Source organism: Suncus etruscus, chromosome 16 (genome assembly GCF_024139225.1).
Source record: "Suncus etruscus isolate mSunEtr1 chromosome 16, mSunEtr1.pri.cur, whole genome shotgun sequence".
Lineage (NCBI taxonomy): Eukaryota > Metazoa > Chordata > Mammalia > Eulipotyphla > Soricidae > Suncus > Suncus etruscus.
In genome coordinates, this window is record NC_064863.1 from 28,095,365 (window position 1) to 28,118,883 (window position 23,519).

Sequence of the window (23,519 nt, forward strand, 5' to 3'; positions counted from 1 at the left end):
TGTTACCTCTCTTGGATTAATTTAAATCAACTTCAAGGTGAAACAGACTTCAAGGAACTGAAGACTGAAGACAGAGGACAAGAAGAAAAAAATCAGTAGAAAATGTGTGAAAGAAAAGGAATTAGAAAAAAAAGAAGAGGACAAGAAAGAGAATGCCAAATGACACACTTAAGCAGGAAGACTAGGAAACTTGGAAAATCTCTATATTTTCTTGCAAGAAGCAAGGGTAAGCTCTCTGCTTGGGCTTAGCAAATGGAAAATGGTTAGATAAAGAAGCTGGGAAGTAAAAGATTTTTTTTTATTTTGGTGGGGTTCCTCACCAGCATCTATTTGAGGTATTCTTGTCTTAGCACTCTAGGCTCATTATTTGTAGGCTCCTGAGGTCATATAGGATGCCAGCACAATCCCAGTTCCACCAGGCACAAGGGAAGCAGTCTATCCACTATAATTTTGCTCTGACCCAAGAATAGGATGTGTGTAAGGCTAATCCTTTGAATTTCCTTAGAGTAAATACTAGGACTGTCCTCACTTACCTATTCTCAGAAATCTTTCTCTCTGGGGCTATGCCTCCTAATATCATCCTGCCTATTTTCCCTCTAGCCATAAATAGCTAAAGTACACAGAACCTGAAGCTTAGAAGCTCATACTTAGGTTTATGAGGAATTTTTTTTGTTGTTATTTTATTTCAAAGGGAACTGTGAAGGCAGTCCCCAACTACCACAAATTATGCAGTCAAGTTTCCCACATTCGTGAAGGGGTCAGCAAATCTGGAGTGCAATGGATAAGCCTCACCCTGGGAAAAACCACCTTCGAGATCAAGGTATCTTCCCTGCCAGGTAAGTAATGATTTTCTTATTATTCTGGCATTTACTAATGCTATTACATGCTACCACAGAGATTTTTTGACTCTCAAAACTAACAGGAACTTACAGGAACTTCATTATCTTTCCTCAGTCAGAGATATTTTGGGAATAGTTTGTGGAAACAAATGGAATAAATCTCAGAGCACATGGGATGTAATATCATTATTGATTCCCTAAAGACACCTTAAAGAGTCCCAAAATATCAGAGAAGTTAACCATCACAAAGAAAATGCAAAAGAAGCCAATTCATCGATTTTCTTGCTCATTACCAAAAGACACATCAATTGAGTCTAGGAAATACATAGTGTCCCCTTTTCTGCACATATATCATTGAAACCTGCAGGGTCCTATGTTTGTTATATGACTAGTGAGAACAGTTTCACTTGTTCTAAGATGAATAGGAGGTGATCCTGAAAGTGAGCTTTAATTGCTCAAATCTTGTAGGGGTCTGGGCCAACAATCACCTGCCCTCTCTCTGCTTTGCTTGGTAAAAGGAGGTTGGGGAATTTTAAACATCAAAATACACATATAATTTGCTCAAAAGTTGTAGGTTTAGTTAGTTTTCATCTTGGGGTAAATTTTCTTAGGTATTGAATACCAATTTGCCTTATTTTTTTTTAGGGTGAGGACTCGGTTCAATCATCCTATCTCAATTCCATTCATATATATTGAACTCTGAATGATTCAGTGAAAAAGAATTACAATGGATAAGTCAAAATAATAAGTGGCTATATTAGTTGAGGGTTAGATCTGGACTAGGCATGAATATTTACCCGACAGAGGTTCATAATAGCACTAAGGACAATTTTTTAAATGCCTATGTCTTTTTTTTTTATGAGCCACACCCGGCGCTGCTCAGAGGTTACTCCTGGCTATCCATCTGCTCAGAAATAGCTCCTGGTAGGCACGGGGGACCATATGGGATGCTGGGATCTGAACTAACCATCTTAGGTCCTGGATAGGCTGGCCTTTTTCTTTTTCAAAGAAGGAAACAGTTGTAAAAATTCCCATTAATTTTGCAGATATACAATGAGATGGAGGTACTATGGAGTCTGAAAGCAGAATCTTTTCTTTGTCCTTGTGAAATGTGCTTTCTCCATCAGTGGAGTTTGGGGACCTAGAGACCATTTAAGCAAGCATTATTTTTGTTTGGCTCCTCTTCTACCGCATTCATTATAATAAAGAGAATCAGAAGAGCCATAATTATTCTATTAAGTGAAAAGAATAATTTCCCACTTATTTCTGTCCACAGGGATTCATCTCAGATCCTTTGGTTTATGAGGCACCTGAGCCAATGGACAGAAATAAATAAATAAAAGTAAAATAAGCCAAGTAGAAGTGCTTAAGCTTCTCCAGTGTCAGCATTGAGTCAGGAGGGCAGCTGTTCCTGTGATATCCAGATTCCCAGGGGATATTTGATTGTGACTACCCATTTGATTATGATATGCAGATTTTCATTTGGCAAAGAGAAAGAATATTTTGGCTAGGAGGTGAAGGAGGGAGGATTATGCATTCAGAATATTGGGAAATAATACGATTTTAAAAGTGGGAAAATTATAGAACACATTCCTTCATATCAACAATTCAAGAAAGTCATAATGCATCCCATTGCAGTTAAAAAGCCTCTGTTTTAATGAATTCGTCAGAGCATGCTAATTGTTACAACTTGTTGTTTTTCATGGACTAATTGTAATGTACTACAAAGATTAGGAATGACTGCTCCATAAATTGCAAAGAAAGTAGAGACAATTTGAATCCAGAACTGATTGTTTTTGATCACCCTCGTGGGTATTGGACACCAGCTTGTTTTAGCTTCAAATGCTGCTGCATTTTTACCTTGGAATCTAGAATTCTCAGGTCCTTCTACAACCTATGTACATGGCTGGATTGTTTTAAGCTCCATCTCACTCTATTGTGAATCACAGATGCTTGTAAGCTAAGTCAGAGTTTTCTTACTTGACATTTGCTCTTGTCAAATTTCACTTCCATGCCAGACGTTTACCTCTTGCCATTTTCATCTAGTCTTTTAAACAGGGTTTCGATCTGAGTCTTTTTACTCTTCTTGGATGTTTGCAGATAAAGTTTAAATTTTTTCTCAAACATGAGAATTTTTTAACTCATAAAATATTGTCAGTTGTTGTCCATAAGTTGGTCTTACTGTTTTTTGACTCTCAACTATTATTTGTAAAATTTATTCAATTTAACCATGTATCATGACTTTCTCACCTCATTTTATAATTATTAGAGCTTAAAAAATTGTGCCTGTCATACATGCAACTCAGATAGTAACAATAGAAAAACACTGGGCAATAATAGTTCTTGACAAGCTGGTCTGATTTTTCAGTCACTATTGCATTCCTACAGAAAATAGATTATTTTTCCAAATTTAACTCATTACTTTTTTTTTAAACCCAGAGCCATCTTTGAGCTAGATTTCAAATGCTTATATTTTTCTTTCATATAGTGGGAGACAATTTATGATTAATTTTCTTGCCAACAGAACTAATTTCTAATATAAAGCTAGCTAAAACAACTAGACCTCAGAAAAAACCCTAAAATATATTTTTTAGGTAAATCCTACAACAAAACAGATGACAGCAATAGCTCTCATTTAAAAATGTATTTCCAATATTTCAAAATAATCTTTTAATCTCAAGAAAAATCCTTAATCTTATCAGTTAAGCTGTTTTAATAGATGGCTTTTAAGCCTTTGGTATTATACAGAAAATAATCTATTTAAGAATAAAAATGGCATTAGGAAAGTGATTGAAGAGGCTTTTCCCTGACTTATCATGGTGCATCAGTCTTGGTACACTTAAAGAAATGAACAGTCTTTAAATAGTCTAATAGCTTTTAGAAGCACTCAAATAAAACAACACTTCCTTTCAGTTATTTGATGCACTAAATGTATTTCTGCTCCAATAGTTTCATGCTAAATGTGCCTTTCTCCTAAATTGTTTTTCTATTTGCATATGTATCTTTATAGCTATGACTATATAGTATATTTTTCACAATTAAAGAAAAAGTATTTGAAACCTAGAAGGTTCAGATAAAAAAAATGTAGTTTCAGCAAATTTTAGTATGTGTTTCCAAATTACGTTTCTAATTCTGGAGATATGTTTATTTCACAAGGTTCATTATTTTTTGTACTGGAATTATATGTTTTTATAAATTTATCTTAAATGTTTATACAAATGCCACTTTTAGTAGACAATATTTAATAAACATTGTGTTTGTGGTTTACACTACTATATTTGTGTGCATAATTTAAGACACCAAATAATTATTTATATTATATTTTCTCATTAATAAAATAGAATAAAAATGTTTTCTATAATTTTACTGGTGAATAAGTAAGCTTCATCTTAGAGCTCTCTCTGATAGGATTTATAGGTATAAAACCAGAACCTCACATCAGAACACATAGTTTTAAACTGCTATATTTTTACTTAGCTAAATATAAGACAATCTGAACAACTTTACAAGTTCTTTTAAATTAATATTTGATACAATTTGACTTTTTTTTCTTTTTGGCCACACCCCGTGACTCTCAAGGGTTACTTCTGGCTACGCGCTCAGAAATCACTCCTGGTTTGGGGGACCATATGGGACACTGGGGCTTCTAACCACAGTCTGTCCTAGGCTAGTGCCTCAAGGCAGATGCTTTACCACTCCATGCCACCGCTTTGGCCCCTACAATTTCACTTTTAGTCCAAGTTTCCGAACTCCAGTTCTAACATAGGGTCTATTTTGTTTAACATTAAATGTCCATAATATTATAATAGTTCTCTAAGAAACAGTATTCTTGGGTAATATGGCTCCATAATGGTATTTTAAATTTAACTCAAGAACCTGAGCAATAGCACAGTTGTAAACAACTCAGGTTCTATCCAAGGCATCTCATTTAGTACTCTGTGTACTACCACTGAGTGGTTCCTAGGGGAAAAGCTAGGAATTATCTCTGAGCATTGACAAGTGTGACCCAAAACAAACAAAACAGATGCAAAAATAAATAAAAAAATAAAATATATTGCTTGTGGTGCTTCCACAAATTGACTTTGGTTTTATTGGGTATCAATATGCTTGAGAGGGATCACAGAGAGCAGAGCTGCCATGATCACGTTTGGTTCCTAGAAGTAGCTTTAGATTTTATAGCAGGAGTTTTAAACCCCTAAAATAATCATTCAAGTAAGTAACTGTACATTTTTATTACTTGAATACTATAATTCTTTGTAATTCATTCTGGTATTTTACAGCACTTTTTCCAATACCAAAGAAATCAATAATTTCCTAGTGGAAAAATATTTTGGTCATAGTTTCTTAATCTTATATATCTGAAGATGAATAAACCTATCTGACTTAGTGTGGAAGAAGGCAATTTCTCTTTAGTGTTCTGAGTGTTTTACTCTTTTATCTGATGATCATGCTACATATTTGAGGCAAATTGGCAAATTCTCAAGGCTTTGGGTTTACTGAAAGCAGAGGATAAACCAATGCAAGTATTTTTTATTTGTTACAAAATCAAAGCATGACTCTCAGCACCAAAGGCAAAATTCAGCATACTTGTCAATGTTATTACATTTGAGATACTTGACAATGAAACTTTTATATATTTATACCTCTAGCATACAACAGAGTTAAATGCACTGTTGTATTGTAGTTAAAGAGACGGAAGAGAAATAGGAGACAGATTTTATGTTGCTTGCATCAAAGGTGTGTCAGGGGTAATATACTGTATGTTTGGAGTCAGATTGTGTTGCTTACTGGTATAGGACAAGAAGACAATCTGAACACTTAGGCCTCTTTGTCAACCATACTGACAGTTATTTTCCTGATTTTGATTAGTCTCCTATCCCAATATTTAGTTTTTGGAAAATTGATAACTATAAACATCTTAATTTTTTACTCTACTCTAGTTTAGCTCTTATATCTTCTGTTCTTCTTAATCTCCTCTTTATTCTCAAATCTATTATTAAGGCAGAAGCCTTAATAGCATGATCCAAACTTAACACCATGTATGTTGAAAATACTCTTTTATTGATAATAACCTTATAAAGACAAAAATAAGTATAGAAGTTATAAGAGTAACTAACATAAATATTTCTTTATACTGAATAAGAAACTTTCATGAAAAAGTCTAGTTACTGATTATAAAAAGAATACCCGAGGCAGGGGGACAACAATAATACAGTGGGTTGGAAGTTTGCTTTCCATAAAAAATGATCTTTCAGTTCAGAGCCCCGGTTAATGGATAAGGATGTCTGAATGTTGCTCAAAAAAAACAATACACATACATAGACTCATGCCAGGTCTTTCTAGAGTCCTGGTAGTGGACTGAGCAGGCCATCTAGCAGTCATTGCTCAACCTTGAAGGGCTGAAGCCTCCATGGCAAACTACCTTCAAAAGCTAGAGTCTTGTATAAGGGTTGCAGGAGGAGAGAAGTCTCACCACAGTGCCAACAAATATGGCGAGGGTTCTGTTAGAGCAGTTCCAACTTTATTGAGCAGGCTCATAGTCTATGTAGGTTAAAAAGAGGAGGAAAAATAGAGAGAGGAAGGACTCAGCACACAAAGAAAGATTTCACTTCACATTGGGGAACTAGTTAAATTGCCTACTACGGAATTAACAAACATGTTTTCTGTAGTTTAACTATTACATCCTGTGACTGTTGTTCTACTTCAGAAGCTGAAACTGAGAGCCTACATCCTATTACTGAGCTGCTTGCTGCCCTTCTGCAAAGTATGCACTGGGAACAAGGCCTGAAATGGCAAAGTAGAGTTCTTTGCTGTGGAGAAAGGTAGGTTTAGGCCAGATAATGGCATCGAGTGTAAGAGACACAAACATTACATTTTGGCATATTGTAAAAAAAAAAAAAAAAAAAAAAAAAAAAACAGTTAATGTTCTCAGTCCCTGATTTTTGTTTTTATTTTGTAGAGGGGTTATACAAACTAATAATGTGTTCAACATAAGATTTGATATTATGTTCAAATAATATCAACCTTTAGAGCACAATATTTTTTTCATTAATGAAAACATTAAAAATATAGGTAGGAGAGTACTGTTCAACATGAGGCCTTAAAATATGTGGGTCTGCTGGACTGAGTATCAGGGCAAACTGTATGTGATTGACTGGAAGACATCAGAAAAACCAAAACTTTTGCTCCTAAATAACATTTGACAAACAGCTGCAGGTTGTAGCCTACATAGGTGCCATAAACCATGATGTCAACTATAGCTTTCAGGTACACTGTGGCTTAGTTTTGGTGACTTACAGAATAGATCCCCTGCCCAGGCACACTTCATGGACCCAGCTCTGTTCCCAATATTGGGTAAAGTGGCTTTTCGACTAAAAGAATATAAAAAGAATAAGAACCAGCATACTCAGAACATAGAATAGGAAACAGCACTATTTGGGACTATTCACTACTTTCTCACAGTTTGGAAATACACAATCCTCTTCCCCTTGTTATGGTCCCCCATGCCTGCCAGGAGCTATTTCTGAGCAGACAGCCAGGAGCAACCCCTGAGCACCGATGGGTGTGGCCCAAAAACCAAAAAAAATAAAATAAAATGGAGAGTTAGGGGCTGGAGAGATGGCACAGCGGTGGGACATTTGCCTTGCATGCAGCTAAACCTGGAAGGACCCATTTTGATTCCTGGCACCCATATGATCACCCAGTCTGCAAGAGGTGATTTCTGAGTGCAGAGCCAGGAGTGATCCCTGAGCATCGCTGGGTATGGTCCAACAACCAGTCAATCAATTAATCAATAAATAAATAAAGTTTAAAAAATATAGAATGGAGAGAAAATATAGGTCAAGAAACCATAACAATAGTTCCTGACACCCTCTACCTTCTCTCAGTTGCTAATAGGCACTTTTATACTCAGAGTATATTTATGTCAAGAAAATAAAGCATTTTGATGATTTAGCACTATAACAGCTGTTGTCATTCATAGTCTACTTTTACTCATTATCTTTATTAGGCAAAGACATTGAATATCATGTTGCTTCTTCAAAGTAATTATTTGATTAAGAAGAAAATTAAAATATTCACACAGTTTCTTAGAGGGTAACAACTCAACTACTGAATACTAAATAAAAAATGTATTTGGCTCCAGAACCTAAATAAATGTCAATGAATTTAAAAATATCTGTTCTGAAATATAAGCTTCTTATTATATTGGAATATTCAAATTCTTAAAGGTACTCAGTAAGAGAATGTGTAATAAAATAATGCAAGTCGAATATTCTTCTATTTAAATTTCTTATATTGCTTCCAGTGGAACAGGATAAAACTGGACTTAAAAAAATCAAGATTATAATGTAAAACCATGAGCAGTTCTTTTATAAAACATGTTATAGATAAGTACATCATTTAATCTTAAGGGCACTCAAATTAAAATATACACATAGTATATCTTTGTATTCATTGGCTATGATCCCCAAAAGGTACATAAATCATGAATTACCAGAGTATTCACATCTTCATGGAATAGAGCCAAAAAGAGTATGAATCAATTTTTTCCTGTCTTCTTGATATAAATTTATTTATACTAGAGAACTAGGCATCTTTCCAAACTTTTAAGGTATAAAGGATTACATTTTCTAAAAAGAAAATATACAGTGTTATATTATACACATTTAAACAGACTTAAAATTCTGTGTGCTGATAAAACCTCACTGCTAAGTTAAACTCATATTTTTTACATGTTTGCATACAAGTTCTTAATCTAAAAATCCATCAACATTTGGCTGAGGCAATAGCACAGTGAGTAGGGCTTTGCCTTGCATGAGGCCAACCCATGTTCAATCCCAAGCCTTTCATATGGTCCTCCAAACCTGCCAGGAGTAATTTCTGAGTGCAGAATTAAAAGCAATATTTGATAACTACTGGGTGTTTCCCAAACACTAGCAACAACAAAGCATAGCCCAAAATACTGATAAAAAGTAAAAAATAGGTAGTAGAGTAGGTAGGACAATTGACTTGCATATGGCTGATAATGGTTTGATAGCTGGAATCTCACATAGTCTCCTAAAGCTTCCAGTACTGATTCTTGGAGTACATATCCAGAAATAACTCTAAACTGTACTTGATGTTCCATTTAAACATTAACAACAACAACAACAACAACAACAACAACAACAACAACAATGACTGAGAACATGAAATCAGACGTTAGAGCACTGAGTTAGAACCAGAGTTAGAAATGAGTTAGATCACATCATGTTCCCCAGAGCACTGCCAGAAATCACCACCAAATCCAGGGGTGGTAGTAGCCCCAAGCATCAAAAGCAAGCCTCCCAAATACAACAGTATCAACAATAGTAACAAAGAATGAAGCAATTAATAGTGAATTATATATCATATGACTATATTAATTTACCAAACAATTTTCCCTATATTTTGTTGATATAATAAAAATATAAAGAAAATTTTATGTATTTAAACACTGTTTTATTGTAAACTTATGAAATGCATGACTCCTATGGTATTGAGAAATGCATCCAAGAAAATGTCACTATTGTTACACAAAATGAATAATGAGAGCCTTTGAGGTAGCACAGTGGATAAGGCACTTTTCTTGCATGTTTCCTTGCATGGGTCATTTCTATATCTGAGGGTGTTTCAGTGGCTGTTGGTTGCTGTGCCTTTATACAGAAAGATGAATCTTTTTGCCTTCATTCCAAAACAACCCCAAAGTTGTCAGTCAAGATCAACCAGGTTTGATTCAAATCACTAAATACAGTTGCAAGAACTGCCCAGAATGGCCCCTTCACACAGAGACAATGGATCAAATGCATTCTGTCAAGTTATAATGCATTATATTATCTTTTATTTTATGGTTTGTTGGCATTGCCACCAAAATTGCCACAGTATCTCTTTAGAAATTACAAATTGCATCTTCTCTATATAACTAGTTTACTGTTTTGTGGGCATAATGTGAGCCTTCAATTTATAAAATTAAAAGCACACAAAAATAAATTTTAACAAAATGATGAAACTATATTTTTTGTGAAATAGAAAAATATAATATTCTTGCAGTCACAATCTTAATTTATTCAATCTTCACATAGATTAAGTTTTTTTTGGTACTAAACCATTTAAAAAATCTATGGTGACTGTATGTATGTGTGTGCATGTGTGTGTGTGTGTGTGTGTGTGTGTGTGTGTGGCTTTGGTTAATATACTCTAGTTTATCCAATGTAATCTTCTTTGTATCTGTGTTGAGACTCCCCAAAGTCTTACTTTAGAATCCACCAAATTGATCTGACTTTTTTCTAGATTAGTCAATCTCAAGTTTTTACTTCATATATGTCTGCTATTTTATAGACACAATCTACTTTATTTTTCCTCAAAACAAATCTGCTATGCTATGTAATTTTTATTTCTATTAAAACATTTAAAAATCCTGAGCTTTATAACTTTTAATTAAACTATTAAGTTTGCATATTTGTAAACCACAAACTTAAAATTAAAAGGATTTCTCTTCCATAATCAACCTTGTTATGTAGGCCCCACTCTCTTTTGTTGCTTTGGATTGTTTTCTTTAAAGAATACATCTTTCTAACATCTTGAATAAGCGAGAGAAAATAGCACCTTCTGTATAAGGATGCCAAGTAATTTTCTTTAGGTAACTTTCAAAGTTTTTAATCCCTTTGTACAACTCACACATGCTGTAAGTTGACCAGATGCAAACCTTGTTCAAGGGTTCAACCACTGGGATCCTGGTTAAAGAAAGATGGCCTGAATCAAGTAAGTATCATAATCAAGTATGTTTTTTTATTTACTGAGAATATTTTAGGTGAGAACACAAAGGTACTGATGTTTTCATCTGAGGTCAATTTTACTCATTTTTAGATAGAGGATGAAGCACAGGCCTTTGACCTGAACTCTACAAGATTTTCAAATGAAAGCACAGTGATATTTCATTTGGTGTGTTCCCAAGACTGCCTATAGGCAAAGTTGTCTTTTCATTTCATCTTTGGAGGCTCTAGAGAAGATTTCAGATATTTATCTGGAAGGAGTCATGCTACCACTTTTATTTTATTTCAGGCTGCCATAATGTCAATGGGCCACTATAATCCATGTATGTCTTGACTCTGATCTTCATGCAGACATCATGCTTTAGTTAATTGGGTATAAGATATTCAACAACAAGAAGAAGTGAATATCACATGTAAAACCAGAGAGTTGAATAAAAGGCACATATATTGTCAATATTGAAATAAAATACCTACATTCTCAAACACAATTCCATCCCCTGGTGTCCTATATGGTGTCCCCAAGCCAGGAGGGATTTTCTGAGCATATAGCCAGGAGTAACCCCTGAGCGTCAAATGGATGTGGCTCTCCCCACCCCCCCAAAAAATGAATAAAATATGTATGTTGCACACATATTATTTTCACAAAAGAATCATTGCAGGTATATGTATTATTTTGAGATTTTGGTAAATATTTTTGAATGGTGAATTCAACGCAACTATAAAATAGTTATGCTTCATATTTTACTTCATTTCCAGGTAAAATTTGTTATTGTGATATTTATCAATGTATTAAAGAGTGATTCTTTGAAATAATTACTTCAAGTGTTAGCCCTTTTCATATGATTCATGATGCACCCTGAGTAGTAACACATCTAAAAATAAACTGCCCTGTTGAAAGTTTTTACTTTGTTTTAATAAACACATTTCCAACAATGAGTGGATTTGACTAATATAGTGTTCCATGATTTATTGACATTTTAATGGATAATTAATTACAGTGGTAAATAGTTTCTGGGATATACACCAGAAATAAGAAGAATGCAGCTTTTTCATGGTTACTGACTTGGGTCAAGTAAATGCCTCTTTTCTATCCTTTCTAAGTTTTCATTGACAAATAACAGTACTCAAGTGTTCCTATATAATTTATCATAGATTTTATTCAAGACATTCATACTTCACATGTTATATTTAAACAAATTATCATATGAACATGAGAAAACAACAGAAATCTCTCTTAATGTTCATACATGTATTCTCTAGTGATACCATTTCAAAATAAAGTTACTAATTTTTTCTTTATATTCTATCAGCATCATAGTTTACTTAATAATCTTATTTATATTTTGCTGTATATAATCTAAACATTTTTAAAACTATACTTTAAATAACCTTGAATAATTTGTTTTCTATGTAATATCTTGTTCAAGTTTCCTAGTACACTATTAGGAATATGTATGCCTTACCAGAAAATAATATGTGTGCTACATACATATTTTATTCATTTTTTGGGCAGTGGGGAGAGCCACATCCATTTGTCACTCAGGGGTTACTCCTGGCTATACGCTCAGAAATCCTCCTGGCTTGGGGGCAACATATAGGACACCAGGGGATGGAAATGCAATATGACCTAGGCTAGCGCTTGCAAAGCAGATGCTTTACCTCTAGCGCCACCGCTCTGACCCCACATATTTTGTTTTTGCTTGCCTCAATATATCATTAAGATATGACAATTATAGACAAAAAAGGTTATAATTTTCTCCAAATGAGTTCTAAATCTGTGTTCAGAGAAAAAGTAGGAAAAAAAGGTAGAGTAAATACATCATCAAAATTACTGGTAAACATTTGATTAGATCATATTTCAACTTCATATTAATAAATATTATTTATTTAATTTCAGTTATGTACACACATTAATGATATCTCACAACATAAGAGAAACTAAAACTATTATGAAGATATATGATATATGAAGATATATGAAGATATTTTAGGTTTATCTAAGGGTATCTCATATCAAAGCAAATAAAATAATGTAAGACCAAATAACAAGTGATTTAACCACACCTCCCTTTATTTATTTATTTATTTATTTTTTGCCACACCTGGTGACACTCAAGAGTTACTCCTGGCTATGCCTTCAGAAATCACTCCTAGCTTGGGGGACTTCGAACCGAAATTTGTCCTCAGCTAGCACGCACAAGGCAAATGACTTATAGCTTGCGCCACCTCTCCAGCTCCTTAACCCAATTTTTATATTAGAAATATTATGAAATTTTCTTTGAGGTAAGACATCAAAAGCTAATTGAATTGGGATTGTTTCTAAACATTATCTGCCTTTATATTGTTTCAGAATTTCTAACCAGAGAGTCCTAAAATATTTTTAGAGAATCATTAGAAGACAAATTAGGATGTCATTAATCACTAGGGTTACTTAATAATTAGTAGGTAAATTAATATGTAAAAATATAGAAACTAGAGTGATAATATAGAAGATAATAAAACTTTCTTTTATACAGCTTACTAGATTAAATCCCAGCTCCTTAATGGTCTTCCTGTGAGGGAGGAAAGAAAGAAGGGAGGGAGGGAGGGAGAAAAAAAAGAAAGATATATTTCTGTACCAATTGATATAAAAATTGTTTTCATAAGAAGGAACAAAAGAAAAAAGAAAGAAATGAAAAAGGAAGGAGAGCTTTCTGTATCACCTAATACTAGAAAAAAATTCCCAAGTACAAAGTTATTTTTGTAGAGCATAGATCCACATAAGTAAATACTACACCATTAATAAATTGTTCAAAATAATACAGTATAAAATAGAAAAAGTATTATTTCCAGTTCAATACAATTAAATTTTTCAAGTTGTCAAAATATATAGCTATAAACTCTGTATTCTGTGATATTCAAAAGATCAAGAAAGAAAATAACCAAAATTTCTTCAGAATTCCATGTATCTTCCATCAATACTATACTGGTTAAAAGGTTATATCAATTTCAATTGTTCAGCAACAACAAATTGAATTTGTTTTTTTTTTCTATAAATTCTATTTTTTTCATACAGGTTATTCTTTATCATTAGATAGCATTTTAGTGATTGTTTTTGAAAGCACTTTAATAGTAATAAATTATTAAATAAATTTGTGCACATTTGTACAGTTATGATCTATTTATACTTTTGTAATAAGCCTTAATATCATATTCAAATGATTAGTATGTTTAAAAGAATATAAAACACAAGACTACCACTGAATGCCAAGTAAATATTATTAAGTATGAAAATGGTGATCAAGTGTTTATTCTGTTTAATATGTGTATTTTGTTCCTATTCCATAGAAAATATGTCTGTATGTGTACATATACATGCATATATAAAATTTTATCATAAACAGAAATGCCTGAAAACCTTTATGGAAAAATTAAAACTAACATCAGTTAAATTATTTTTATTATGTATAAATTATTAATATCAGTCTTTAGCTGATTTATTTAGCTTGGGGTCAGAACAATATTAAGTGGATAGTGTGTTTGCCGTTCAGCAGTTGACCCAGATTTGATCTCCAGAATTTTATATATTCTACCACAAGTACCACCAGAAATGATCTCTGAGTACATAACCAAGAATAACCCTTGTGCACTACTAGGTGTTGGCCAAATTCCAAAAATTAAAACAAACATGTTTACTTACATAAAATTACTAATTAATGTATATTTAGACTTATCAGAAAGTGGTGATAACTCTTCATTTTTCAAGTAAAAGCTTCCAGAAAAAAATATTTATGTAGAGTCCAAGCAGTGGCACAAGTGGTAAGGCTTTTGCCTTGTACTTATAGGTAAATACAAACCAAGGAAGGACTGTGCTTTCATTCCCTCATGGCCCATATGGTCCTCCAAGCCAGGAGCAATTTCTAAGCACATAGCCAGGAGTAACTCCTGAGCGTCACAGGGTGTGGCCCAAATAAACAAACAAAAATATAGATATAGGTTGGCATGTGTTTTTTATGTTTGATAAAATAATTGCTTTTGCAAGAAATTTTAAACTATTAATTAATATATTTTACTATAAGATAAAATTTAGCCTAGCCTATATTTCAATAAAAATTTATTTTAAACCTAATCATAAGCATTGAAATGACATTTTGAGAGAATAATTATATATTAAGGCAAACAACACTTATTTTACAGAGAATATGAATTAGGATATAACAGGTGTTCTGCATTTGAAATAGAATTTTAAAATTCTCTGGAGATATTGTCAATTTTTTTTTATTTCTGACAGTACAGATTGAAAGATTATTTTAACTTTTTATGGCTTTTTGAATTTTATTCTTAGACATTTGAAAAATATATCATATAAGTACATAAAATTAACTACAAAGGAAAAATGAATGATAGATAAAACATAAATAGAATCATGCATAAAATAGAATAAATGACTATAGATAACAGTAGAAATACAAACTATATTATAAAAAATAATGCAAAATTTTGAGGGTCTTAAAATGAGTGAATTTTTAAAATCTATAATCTCACCAGAATAGATAAGGATAAAATAAAATATCAGAGGAAGTCAACTTCAAGCAAAATAGTTAACATAGCAATCAAAGGTTACTTGATAAACAAACCTCTTGACCATATGACTGTAACTAATCAGTTCTTTCAAATTTTCACAGAGAGAATATTATTTATTCTTCGCAAGCTTTTCCAAAAATGTCGAGTAATGAGGGCTCTTTTAGTTTCACTGAAGACTAGTATAAAGAGCAAAAGATATCGCAAAAATGGGAAAATCATATGAAGCTGAGCAATAACAGAATAAGTAAGGCACTTACAGAATGTTGCTAATCTGGACTTAAACCCAGGCACTCCAAGCCTTGCCGTGAGTGATTCATGAGTGAAAAGGCAAAAATATTCCCAGAGCATTGCCTGGTGTAGCTCCAAAACAACAATAACAAAAAGATGGTCCAGAATTCCTAAAAAGTCAATTAAACAAAAAATCATCAAATCATAGATAATCAAAATCAGCAGGTCAGTAAAATGTTGTTTTATTATGACTAAGTGAAATTGTTTTAGGAAAACATAAGGGCTCAACACAGACAAGTCAATTACTTCATATATCATCAACTAAAGGAAAGAAAAAATAATATACTCATATCAATAGACACAGTGAAACAATTTTATAAATTTTAAATATCAGTCTATAAACACTCTCCAAAAGATGGCAATAGATGGAATTTACCTCAGTATAATAAAGATCATATGCAAAATAAAACTCCCCAAAACAAAGAACTCACATAATACTAAATGAAAAAAGCTGAATTATTCCTAAGATCAAGATAAAGTTGTTAGCTCTCACCATTTTTATTCAACATGATATTGAAATTCTTAGCCACAGCATTAGGCAAGAAAAAAACAAGTAAGTGATAAAAGTGTTGAAAGTCAAAAATAAGTTAAAGTATTACTATTTACAGTTACATGAATGTATTTATAGTGAACCCTAGTGTTATCACCAAAAGTAATTAGGAAAAATAAATATAGTAAGGTGGACTAAATCATTATTTGAAAATCTGCTTTATTCTGATGTGCAAATATCAATCTGGATGACATAATTATTCAATTTTATGTGCATACAATTATATAAGAATACTTTTATCAAAGGTGTTGAAAGTGTATGTATTGAAAATGATGTCACTGTCAAAATAAATAAACATACATAAATTTAAAAAAATTGAGACAAAAAGGAACAAAATGAGAGAGAAACTAAGAGAGAGAATGATGTTTGCCAAGTGGTAGGCAGTGCAGAGGGTGGGAGAGAGTGGGAGGAAAAGTTATGACATTGGCTGTAGGAAATGAGCACTGGTGAAGGGCTGTGTACATTGTATGATGGAAACTAAAGCATGAGCAATTTTTCAACCATAGTGGTTACATATATAAATTATTAAAATATATAATGTAAAAATATCTATCTTATCTAAAATAGTAAAATAGTAAATTGTAGAATAGTAAATTATTCATGAAATTACTATTACAATTCCAAGGGTGGTCTTCAAGGTTTTGGGGAAAACAACCTTTATGTGAAACTACAAAAGTTTTTCTTAGAATAAAGGAAACTAGGAGACACCATTTCCTCTCATTATATTTATACATATATTACTTATACATATATTTTCTCTAACTATACTATAAAATTATATTAATCACAGAAATCTGATATTATACTCATAGATAATCATAATAATGAAACCTAACTAAGAATACAGAAATAAAACATGTAAAATATAAGTGTTTGTGCCACTATGATATAGCAGTCAAAAATATGACATTGGGGCCGGAACAGTGACTAAGTAGTTGGGCATTTACCTTGCATGCATTAGACTCATGAATGGACCATGGTTGGATCCCCATTGTCCCATATGGTCCCCCAAGCCAGGAGTATTTTCTGAGCACAGAGCCAGGAGTAATACCTGAGCATCACTGGGTGTGGCCCCAACCACCCGTCCCCCCCCAAAAAAAGAATATGACATAGAGTTGGGCAGAGTGATGGTACAGAGTACAGGAAAAGTCTAAGATACAGCTCACAGGTTTTCAATCCTGGCACTACTTTGGTCCTCTGAGCCTTGCCAGAGGTGTCTAAATACAGACACATTTACACCACTAAGACTAGCTCCAAAACAAAACAATGACAATAAACAATAACCAAATACATGCATATGTCATGTAATATATATAATATGTAGCTCATATAAAATCATGTATGTACATATTTATCACAGAGAAAGAATAAACTCAATGCAAAGAAAAAAGTCTAAGGGAAAATTATATTTCAGACCTTGCATAACATTTTATACATATATAAATGTGCAAAATTTAGCTTTTTTTGTTTAAATTTCTTCTTCCAACTCTTCCTAACTTTTTGTTCATATACACCTCTTATAAAATTATTTTTATTCTCTATTGAATGAATTCTATGACCATAAAGTATATCCTCATTATTAGACTTTAAGAAGTATAAATAAGAAGTGAACTCATATTTATAGAAGCTCTTCTAATGTCTTCTTATATATCAAGGAATAAAACCCACAGTTCTTTCCTTGACCTATTTGATTCTAATCTTCCAAATGCTTTGTTCACTGACCTCATCTTGTGCCCTATTCTATTATCAACTAATTCCTGTCATGTTCTTGTTTATGATTCTCATCTATATTGAATCTATTTATTTCTTGTAACCTTTATCATACCATTCTTTGCCCAGAATAAACTTCCTTGATTCTTTACATTACTAAATATTTCTTTTCATTTACTTTATTATATATTTTTTGGTTCTGGGGCCACATTAAGAGTTCTCAGGGGTTAATCCTGGTTCTGTGCTCAGGAATCCCTCCTGGCAGGATCTGGGGGGCCATATGTAATAGGGATAGGACCCAGTTCAACAGCCTGCAAGGGAAATGCCCTCCCCGCTTTGTTATTGTTCTGTTCCCTCTTCTCATTTATTTACTTTGAAGAGCTCAAATTGCTTTATCTCTCAACTCAGTCTAAAACTGTGTCCTTAATAAATGTATTCTATAATTTACTCAGAAACTAATTTTTATAAACAAAGAGAAAATCTATGTAAAAATTTGAATACATGAGAGCATTCACATTCTACATTCTTAAATACCTTGTTCTTTTTATTCAATATTGTTGATATCAGTTTTTCTTGACTATTTTGTTTTTAACTTAATAGCATGCATATTATCTGGATAATAAGTGTATATTTTAAGAAGAAATCAACATTGATGGAAAGAAGTAGCTTAATACTCTCAGACCCTGAAATAGGTACCAAAATTTTAATTCCATATTAAGGATAGTTAACTATGCTTTTTAGCATAATAGCAATAAAATAATAATAAAAAGCAATAAACATAATAATACTTTAAAATGTTAAGTGGTGGTCATACAATAAATAAGCGCCCTTTAAATACAGCTTTCTAATTTTTTAAATATGGGTCATTTGCAATGTACACACCTTTTCAAAATCTTGGGCTTTAGAAGAACATTTTTCTATGTTTTTATATGAATGAATCTTTAATTTTTACCATCCGGGAAAGAAAATGTTTAGAACCACATAAGTAAAAATAAGTATATCTGGGTTATGAAATAATAGTTACACTATATAAAATTCTTGTTTCAAAGTTTTAAGAGAAGTATTTGATGATTTACAATTAATGATTTTAAACCACAATTTAGATAATTTATAACCACAATTTAGATAATTTATATCATTCTTAATTGTCCCAGGCATGGCTGCCACGCATATGGTATTATCTCTATCAGTGATTTTGCCAGACTGAGAAACTAAACCTCAAGTAAAGCCAATATATAAGTCTATAATAAAAAAACACACATATATACAAGCACACACTGAGATACATGCAAACAATAATTTCTATGCTATACATACAAGCTATTTTATATTGTATACTGCATGGGTCTATATATAAATATATATGCACACACATAGAGAGAAGCTAAAATCAATTAGGATCATCTGTATATAGTTATTTAGATCATTACAAAACCAGAGCTAAAGATATTCTAATCCTTGAAGCTAACAAAAACAAACATTTATGGAAGACAGTAAGTATGGTGAGAACATAAAACAGATTGTAGCTCCTAACTCCACCTGATTGTGGCAATAAATTAATTACTTTAATATCATGGTCACAAATTAATAAATCATTTCTATTAAAATGTTCAACTAAGGGGCAGAAAGATAATACATGGGATAGAAAACTGCTCTGCATACAGATAATTTGAGTTCAATTTCTGGCTTCACATATTTACTTATCAAACCCATCTAGCAATGACTCATGAGCATAAAACTAGGAAAAACTAGTGAGAATAGTCAGATATATGCAAAGACAAATAAAAGCAACAAAAATTTTATAGTAATATAATAAATATATATTTCTCTCTACAACTTTATTTGCTTCATCTAACTTAATTTTGTTTAAATTTATTTTCCTCAGTATATTAAAAAGGGATCGTTGAACACAGACATACATATATGTATATGTATAACTGAATTCTGCTAAGAACATTCTATGTGAAATTCTTGTTAAGTGCAAAGTAGAGATTTCTCATCTAAATGCTTCTATATTCACACGTAACTTTTTAGGCATCTCTTTTAAAAATTACTTCATATAGACATAAAGACAAGTATCCAAAGTCAAACAGTTTATAGTTTTTAGCCTATCGTATTAATTTAAATTAACAGAGTTTTTTTGTTGTTTTTTAGACCACACCAGGAGTTACTCCTGGCTTTGCACTCAGAAATAGCTCCCAGTTTGAGGGACTATATGGGATAGCTGGGATAGAACCTGGGTCTGTCCTGGGTCAACCACGTGCAAGGCAAACATCCTACCACTGTGCTATTGCTCTGACTACAAATTAACACCTGTTAACAAATACAAAATATATTTTATTATAAGGGAGAGATAATCATATACTATTATCCATAACATTACATAAATGTTAATTCTTTAAATATAAATAGTACTATAGAAGAAACAATTTGTAAACTTTTCAAAGACTAAAATCTTTCATTTTAGTATAGAATATTAACAATAAGGCTGTCATTAATTATTTAAAAGTTATCACTCAGAAAATTGGATTTGATTGGCAAATTTAAGAAATTCGTCTGAGATAGTTGGAAGAATAGAACGAAATGAAAAATTATAAAGAATTAAATAATTCATAAATAGAAGAGTATTTTAGAAAAGTCATATTTTAATAATGTATACATTGAATGAGTTATTATCTCTTTCAAATCATATGAAGTTCATTTTTATAAAAATGTAAAAATTATTCTGCCTCTCATTTAATAAAAGTTTAGGGGCCTCTGTCTCGTAACTCTCCCAGCTCCATAGTTTCTTCAATTATCTCAGAAAAGAAGTTATCTTAATGAAAGTCACAACACCATCTTTGAGATGAAAACTCTAAAGCCATCCTGGAAGGAATAGGCAGAGGCTTCACCCTGCTGAAGCCCCAGTGATCTCATTCATATCCTTATAGTATCTTTAATTTAAATGGACCAGTTTCACAGCTAATTTTGGAAGAGGCATCAAAGAGATGGAACTGCCAGGTACATTCGTCTTCAAATTGAAATCTCTAGGGTCTTTTCTGTGTGTAGAGAGGCAGCCACAAACTCCCATAATTCCATAAACCCTGGCAGCCACACCAACATCCCACAGCCACCACTATGTAAATGTCCCATATTCACAAATTTCTGAATAATTTTAGAAATGATGCCAAACCCATGAAACTCACAGGAATACTTATTTTGATTATAAAAATTCTAGGGTATCTTCAGGATGGAGAGGGAGAGGGTAGGGCTAGCATCTGGTTCTACAGAATTTGGATCTCATAGAAAGAACAAAGGAAGGCACTTTCAAAGTCAATGATAGCACTGACAGTTTGGTAAATTCTCAGACAGTGATTGTAATAACACTAATGATATTAGTACTAATGAACACTATTTTTTATTATTCTAATCATCAATTTTTGTAACAAGCCATATCAAATAAATTATGTTGTGCCTACTAAGGGAAAGGCGTGTGTGTGTGTGTGTGTGTGTGTGTGTGTGTGTTAAACTGTGGACAATGGTGTAGGGAAGATTATACTGCTGATAGTAACGGTGCTGGACATTGAATGCCTTAAACAACTATTTTGAGAAAAATTGCAGAGATGGCATTTAAATAAAGTTAAAAAATATGTATGTCATAGAGGGGAACATGCACAGCATACACTATTTTCATCTCATTTTTAAATAAAGTTACATGTAAATATAACTGTTTGGAAAACAAATCAACAATACATCTTTAATTTACACTGGCACCAAACAATGCCATATACATTGAGAGGACTAAACATTGTCTTCATAAGAAGTGGAGTAAAGAAAAGAAAATAGGGCTGGAGTGATAGCATAACGGTAAGCCTTTTGCCTTGCATGCAGATGGCCTGAATGGATCAGGATTCAATCACCAGCATCCCATATGGTCCCCAAGCCTACCAGAAGAGATTTCTAAGTGCAGAGCCAGGAGTAACTCCTGAAAAACCTCCTGAGTGTGGCCCCAAAACAAACAACCAAAAAAATTAAAGAATGAAAGAAAGAAAGAAAAATAATAAAATGAATCAGATAAAATTAGAGGTAAATATAGATCAGTACTTGAGATGTCAATTTATTATTTAATTTGATTATGTTTTATCTGCATAATTTACCTTAAATAAAACAAAAAGAATATATTATGCAATACTTAGGTCTTGATATAATAAAAGTCTTAATATATAACATAAATTTATAATGACTTATGTTGTAAATAAATTATGATATAAGTAAACATATGAAAAAGTGTTATGATTATATTGAAAATATACATACAAGGAAATTTAAAGCTGAATTAAAAACATTATCAGGGGCTGGATTATTAGACATTAAACATCAATAACTAAAGATTTATTTAAATGTTATTAAAAGTGTATATGTTTATATGCAACTATATGCAAATGTATCATTCTCGATGAATATTAATGTATGAAATATTAACATTTAATATTCTCATAAATATTAAAAACACTACTATGTTTTTAATGTATTTTTAGCAAGATTATAAAACCCTAATGTTATATTTGTTAAAATGGCAGAAGGATGTAGCAGATTTAAATTCTTAAATTTAAAAATCTTATATAGATTAAGTAGGAGATAATTCCAAATTTTGTAGTTAATTATCTAGAGAGTAATAATCAAATATTATTAGTTATAATATATTATTAAAAGTTTGTATTAAAATCAAAAATTGTGAACAATATATATTCAGGGATAAACAAAAGTCATTCAGGTAATTAAGCATATCAAGAGAAGGGATTTATGTTTTAAAGTTTATTAGTTACTTCTCCAAATGTAAATTTTGATTTAGTATAATAAGATATGGTCTGAGTTTTCATTTCTGAACTAAGTCAGCAATAGTTAGCATTGATATTAATGTTATATGAAATACATTATAAAATATGTAATACTATTTAAGTTAAAATGAATTTCAATAAGTTTGCAATTGGTTTGTGTTAAATGGCTTTGACAAATTTGAGGAAATTATTTTCAATTTTCTTATTGTTGAGAATATTTATCATGAATGAGTGCTGGACCTTGACAAATGCTTTCTCAGCTTCTATTTATATGATCATATTTTTCTATTGTTGTTATTTTGTATTATATTGATTGACTTGCATACTTTAAACTGTCCTTCCTGCCCTAGAATGAAACCTACTTGGTCATGGTATATAAGCTTCTTGATAAGTTGTTGGTTTCTATTTGCTAGTATTTTGTTGAAGATCTTTGCGTTCATGTTAAACAAGGATATGGGCCTATATATCTCTATTTTGTGGTATCTTTGTCTAAATTTGGTATCAGGGTGATGCTAGCTTCATAGAAACTATTTGAGCTTGTTGCTGTTTCTTCAATTTCCAGGAAGAAGATTGGCAGGAGATGGTCTTTAAAGGTTGTAAGATCTTACCAGTGAATCCATTTGGACGTGGGATTTTGTATTTGGGAAATCTTTTGATTACCGTTTCATTTACCTCAACCATGATAGGTTTGTTAAGGTGTTCCAGAACATCTTGACTCAAATTGGAAGGTTGTAGGAGTCCAAACCTATTCTAGTTCTTCCAGGTTCTCTTGTTTCATGGCATAAAGTTTCTCAAAGTAATCTCTGATTAAACTTTAAATTTCTATTTGTAGTGATAGTCTCTTTTTCATTTCTAATTTTTCTAATTAAGTTTCTCTATCCCATTTATTTTAAATATTGCTAAAAATTTACCAATATTATTTGTTTTTTCAGACAACCAAATCTTGCTTTCACTGATCTTT

General features: G+C 32.0%; 1 non-coding gene across 1 annotated transcript; it reads right to left on the reverse strand.

Annotated features, from left to right (window-relative positions):
• Positions 1-688: 688 nt before the first annotated feature.
• LOC126032810 (U1 spliceosomal RNA) lies at positions 689-844 on the reverse strand. The gene has a single exon (XR_007504001.1). It is a non-coding gene; the product is annotated as a U1 spliceosomal RNA (small nuclear RNA).
• Positions 845-23,519: the final 22,675 nt, after the last annotated feature.